The sequence below is a fragment of the Bidens hawaiensis genome, unplaced genomic scaffold (genome assembly GCF_021521415.1).
Source record: "Bidens hawaiensis isolate Kalapana, Puna unplaced genomic scaffold, B.hawaiensis_p1.1 tig00045541_1, whole genome shotgun sequence".
NCBI classification, from domain to species: Eukaryota; Viridiplantae; Streptophyta; class Magnoliopsida; order Asterales; family Asteraceae; genus Bidens; species Bidens hawaiensis.
In genome coordinates this window covers 92,586-98,802 of record NW_027498121.1, presented here as the reverse complement: position 1 = coordinate 98,802, position 6,217 = coordinate 92,586, and the positions used below count along the sequence as shown (strand labels likewise).

The window sequence follows — 6,217 nt, the reverse complement described above, 5'->3', positions numbered from 1 at the left end:
TTTCAAATCAATCGAATAATCGCTTCGGTCACAATGATTTCGCCGTTGATCACTCCGCGTCTCCAACCTCAACTGATTAACTGTGTTCTTCCGTCGCGTTTGTCGGATCCAACTTTGAGGGTGAGGGTGAGGGCTTCCTCTAATGATCAGCTTTCGTCACGGTACACACTAATCTCATTTGATTTTAACTTTAATCGCAATTTTGTTTGATAAACCTAGAACAGTTCTGATCGATTAACAACGCTAGGAAGTAATTTTTTATTAAACCGTTAAAACAATTCACTATAGTGCTGGAGATCGCGGCGGATGAAGTCAAGGAATCAGACACTGAATTGTGTACTGTAAGTGTTGTTGTTTCATGAGATTGCATTAAGAGTCTGTGATTACTGATTTTAGGTTCGTTATTCATACAGGATTAGGTTCGTACTCAAACTGTGATTCCAATACACGTTCCGGTAAGCTACTATTGTTATATAGTTGTTTATTAATTATTTAATTTTTGTTCCATTCATTAATGCGTCTGCATCCTCTTGGAGCTTAAAATTATTGATGATGTTACCATCTCAAAAGCTTCTTGAAGGTGATGAGAAGAATTCAACGGTGAGGAAAAGCTTCTTGAAGGTGATGAGAAGAATTCAAAGAGTGAGGACATTGATGTGAATCGATGTGTGATTGGAAGACTACTATCAAACCATAGGTGGTTAAGGTAAATAAAGAGTTTGGTATAAAACCTTTGGTTATATTTTTAGGCAAAACAAGCTCCATCGAATTATATTTCAAACAAAACCCACGAAACCGAATAGAACCGAGATCATTGAAACCGAGCAGATACCGAAACGGACTGAAATAATAAAAAAAAAACCGAACCGAAAAAATCAAACATGAATCTATACAAAAGCCTTTTTTTATTAACTGAGATGACGGAAGAAACATTTTAGTTATTTTACATTTTGCGTTTTTTATTTATATTTTGAGTTATTATTTTTTTCGAATTTTTAGGGGTTTTTGAAACCTTTTTATTTTAACCTTCACTTGGGCCAAGAAGGGTTAGCTTTATCCATCTTGACCCATACCCAACCTAACTCTCTCTTTTAAAAATCTATCTTGACCCATACACATAACTCATCGTCCAAATCCAACCCAACCCACGTACATTACCACCTCTAGTTATAATGATCATGTTTATATCTTTCTCATAAAAGACACGAGCCCGCCGGCCCTCAAAGCAACTATAAGTAATTTATTAATGTTAATTATATAACATACATGTGCTAAGTAATTTTTTTTTTCAGGAACAAGCACTAACACTTAAGGAAGGCTACCTCACATATCTTTTAAAAGATCAAATACCTCTTTTGATTATGTTGGCTACTATCATGGATTATATTGGCATGAAGAAAATAATCCAAAATATCTTCGTGAAGAACGTGTGGCTTGTGCCGTCGACAATTGCATCATGGGTGGTTTACAATCACGCTCTTTATACCCAATTCACAACTCCAATGAAAAAAACAAATGAGCCAAAAGATGAAGATGTTGGGGAAAAGAAATAAAAACGGTTACTTTAGATTTAACTTTTTAGTAGTGGACTAATGTGCTAATAGTAGTCAAATAAAAACATGTTAATCTAGACACTAAATAATAAATTCTAGACTCTTAAACTTAACTAAAACTACTAACCGGCAAGTGAACAAATCAACTCTAGTATGGCTAAATAAGTTCGGATATCGAACTCACGAGACTCTTTAAATGACGTATATTAACTAATTAGACTCAACTGACTGACATGACTATTTATTATTATCATAAAAAGAGGGATTTTAATTTAATTAATATCAACCTAAATAAAACAACTAATTAAGAAAAGACAAATAATAAAACACAAGAGAAATAAGTTTAACTGATTAAGATGGCAATGAAAAACCACCTAGGCTGGAATCCCAAAGTTTCAGTTTTCAAATAATTGAAAAATAATAGTTATTGAACTGGGAACGTAAAATATATAATTAAAAGAAAACCGAATATGACCCCGACCCTTCTCAAGAAGACACCTATGGGTTTCTAATAAGTTTTAAGACACACTAGTTTTATAAATCAAACTCCCTTACGGTTATCTAATTTATTATGAACGGGTACCTTTATAACGAAATCCTACCTTACAACGTGGAAATCAAAGGTAATTTGACAAACTTAATTGACTAGCTAAACAATATTAATTAATTAAACCTAAACGGACTCCTTACGAAGAACTAAATCTAGCAATCTTAATCAACAAAGAACTAACAATAAACTATCACCCTACAACTTTCTAGGTTAACAACACACTTTTATTCGTGTAATAATATTATTCATATGATCTTATTCAAATTCAATCATAAACTAGTCAAAAACACACAGTAGATGACCTAACAAAATTCTATCAGATTAAACAATCACCAAGGATTATGTGGAATAATAAATCCAGAACTAACAAAACCAAGTGTACATACGCATCAATCAAATAAAATTAAATAGTTTACTAAATCATAAAACCATAACGAAAAGAAACAACCCAACTAAAATCAAAACATCAGCGATGTTTCATCATAAGCCTAGACAGTCTATAAAGTTTAGTCTGGCATCTTCAAATCAAACAAAAAGATAATAGAAGAAAACATGGTGAAAATAATAAAGACAAAAGATCAAAGGTGATAAAACTCGTAATCTTCAATCTTGAATGTAAAGCTCTTCACCGAATGATTCCTTGCCTTCAAAACCGCCAAGAATCTCGAATAATTGCTTCAGTAATCTCCAAATTCGTCTGGTGGCTATAGGGTAATTTTCGGGTTAAGGTTAGAGGTGTTTTATATAGTGAAACAGGGCTCAAAACTGATCAAAACGGCAAAACTTTCTGGAAATATGGGTTTATGCGCCGCACGACTAGGGTCTGACCACCTGGCCGCGCGGCGTGGTCAAGTGAGAGGCCGATCTGACCGGTTCTTCTTCTGGTTCCTTTCGTGATGCGGTCTGGCCGATCTGACGTGTTTTTTCGCCATTTTCAACCAAGTTCAACTCCCAGAACCTACAAAACACAAATATGTTAGTAGTATACAAATCTTAACTAAAAACGAACAAAAACTAATACAATATTATATAAAAAAATACAAGTGAAATATATATATTTATCATTATATCTTGGACTTTATGATATACTGAGTCGTTAAATGAAAGAGACTTGGTTGCAGCAGGTAAAGGTGCATTCTCTGTTTGCTTGACTGTCATGTTCATATAACTGATAATAAGAATTGCCAAAAACCATGTTTGATCTTGATTGTGATTCACAAGTTCATGCTTTAGCAACCAAACAGGGGTTGTTTTACAATGTTTATGTTGGAAGATCCTTAATAAACATGTACTCAAAGTGTCAAGAAATGGGTCTCCCGAGGAGTGTGTTTGATGCATTAGATAACAAAGACACTGTTTTATGGAACAAATGCTTGGAGGTTAGGCATAAAATAGAAATGCTGATGTAGTAATCTGTTTGTTTAAAAAAAATGAGACATTTTGGTTTCATACCGGATGAATTCACTTTACACCAGTGTTTTGAGTGCATCTGCTAATTTGAAAAATGTTGAATAAGGGAAACAGTTGCATTCGCTTGTCGTGAAAGAATTGTTCATCATGAATTTATTTGTGGGAAATGCGTTGGTGGATATGTATGCAAAGTCCAGTTCTCTACATGATGCTGTAAGATTGTTTAACATGATAAAGAATCGAGACAATGTTTCTTGGAATGCAATGATTCTCGGGTTTGTGTATGAAGAAGAAGAAAACAAAGCGTTTAACATGTTTTAGAGAATGAGAAAAGACAGAATTACCCATTATGTGGTATGTATTGCTAGCTTACTTAGGGCTTGTGCAAATATCCAATCTATTACCAAAGGAACACAACAGCATGCCCTTTTAGTTAAGTTAAATATGGAAAAGAATCTTTATGCCGGAAGCTCTCTTCTTGATATGTATTCCAAATGTGGGTTCGTTTCAGAGGCGTATATAGTTCAATGCCATTTTAAAGTGTAGATTCAACTAATGCTTTAATCAATGTGTATATTGTTCAGAATTGTATTAAATTAGCTATAAGCCTGAGTAAAGATATGTTATTTGGAGGACTGTTAAACCCATCATAGGCTACATTAGCAAAACTTATTGGATGGCTGCAATGAGCCTTTAAAGTTGGTTCTCTGAATTCAACTTTTCGGTTTTGTGATAAGACACGACTTCTCTTGTTACAATGATGAATTATTGGTTGTATCTCATATGGGCATGTATTTCAGCACGCGGTTCCCACCATACGCAATTGTTGGATTCTCATATCAGAGTTACCGAACCCTAAAGGCACAGTTTTGTGGACGGCTGCTTTATCAGGACTCGCTCAAAACGATTGTAGTGAGGTGGCATTGGATTTATACAAAGAAATGAGGTTAAACGATTCAGTTACCGATCAAGCGACGTTTGTAAGCGCTCATAAAGCATGTGTAGATTTAGCATCTTTAGAAGACGGCCATGTGGTCTCGCTTTTTTTCCATACGGGGTTTGACTCAGATGAGTTTACTTATAGTGGTCTTGTGGAAATGTATATATGCTAAGTGTGGGGACATTGCAAGCTCTTCACAAGTCTTTAAGGAAATAACTAACAAAAATGATGTCATCACATGGAACTTGATAATAGTCAGTTTTGATAAAACGGGTATGCTGAAAGTGCACTGCAAATCTTTAATGAAATGTGGGAGTCAAAGGCAAGCATAAAAGTGATAAAACCCAATGTCATCACGTTTCTTTGAGTACTCGTCACGACTTGTAGTCATGCAGGTAAGGTATCTGAAGGACGGTTTATATTCGTATAATTTATCACTACAATATTGAATTGCGTATGGAATGATTGATCTGTCTTTGAAGGCGGGGCCAACTAAAGGAGGCTGAGGATAGAATGCTATGATTTGGGCTACGTTTCTCGGGGCATGTAGAATACCTATAGATGAGATAAGAGGAAAACGCGCGAGTGATAAGCTGGCAAATTTGGAGCCTGAAAGTTCGGCTTCGTTTGTGTTGTTGTCTAATATATACGTGGCTTCTGGCTAGTGGGCCAAGTGAAGTTAGTTAGAAGGGAGATGAGAGAGAAGAGGATTAAAAAGCACCCGGGGTGTAGTTGGATTAAGTTGGTAGATAGTACACGTTTATTTGTTTCGGGGGATGAAAGAATTGAAAGAACCAATGAAGGATCAAGGATGTTTTACACTAATGGTGTGATTTTGTTGCAGTCATATACTCATATGTTACTCAAAAGGTGCATTTTTGCGGGATCGAGGATTTTTAGAAGATGGAAAAGAGACTTGTGTTACTGTTGCAGCAAGGAAATCATGATGTATATGATATAAGGTGCACTTTATCTTTATCCTTTTCATGTCTCATTTTCTGTTTGGTTGACAGTCGTCAGATTAGTAGAATTTCTAAAGTTGATCTTCTGTTATAATTTATAATTACTATCTTTTCATATTTATAATTATAAGTATGTCCAATGATATACAAATAAGCATATGCTAAATTTCATTTTTAGTGGTTTAACTTTCATTTGCTGAAAGGTCACTATTCTCAACATCTACTGTTTTTTTACTCTTGGTGGGCCCTTGGGCTCAAAATATAATTTTCAGTTTTAGACCTAACATGATATTTCTCGTTAAACGTCTATTGAAAACTTAACTCTCACATTTATCTGTGTGAATTGTGTTGTTGTAAGTTTGGTAGAATTGCGGTGTATAATATATGCACAAAAAGTGTTATTTTTAAAAGAAAATTAAATCCATTTTGTGTTTGGTTAACCTTTTGGGAATAAAACCTTTCAAGTAAGATATGACAAACTTTAGGGACCAAAGCTTTAAGTTTGAAACTTAAAAGTTGTAGTTCAGAAACATGGCATTCGGGTTTGACTTCGTTGACCAAATTCAAATTTGTTTGTGCACCTCTAGAGCCGGGCTTAACTTGTATCAACCGGGCTTGATCTGGATCAACCCAAGAGAGTTGGCCGAATTCCGAAGCATGCTTCCTTTTTTCTTTTTGACCCACGTTACGTCCTCTTCCGGCCTAATAACCTAACAACTCATTCTTGTTACCTGGTTGTAACATCCTAAAATTTATAATGTTGAATAAAGAAAGTTACGTTTAGTGATTTCCGCGTTATTAA

General features: G+C 34.9%; 1 pseudogene; it reads left to right on the top strand.

Moving 5' to 3' along the window:
• Positions 1-3,231: 3,231 nt before the first annotated feature.
• LOC143595822 (pentatricopeptide repeat-containing protein At3g09040, mitochondrial pseudogene) lies at positions 3,232-5,414 on the top strand (annotated as a pseudogene).
• The last annotated feature ends 803 nt before the right edge of the window (positions 5,415-6,217 follow it).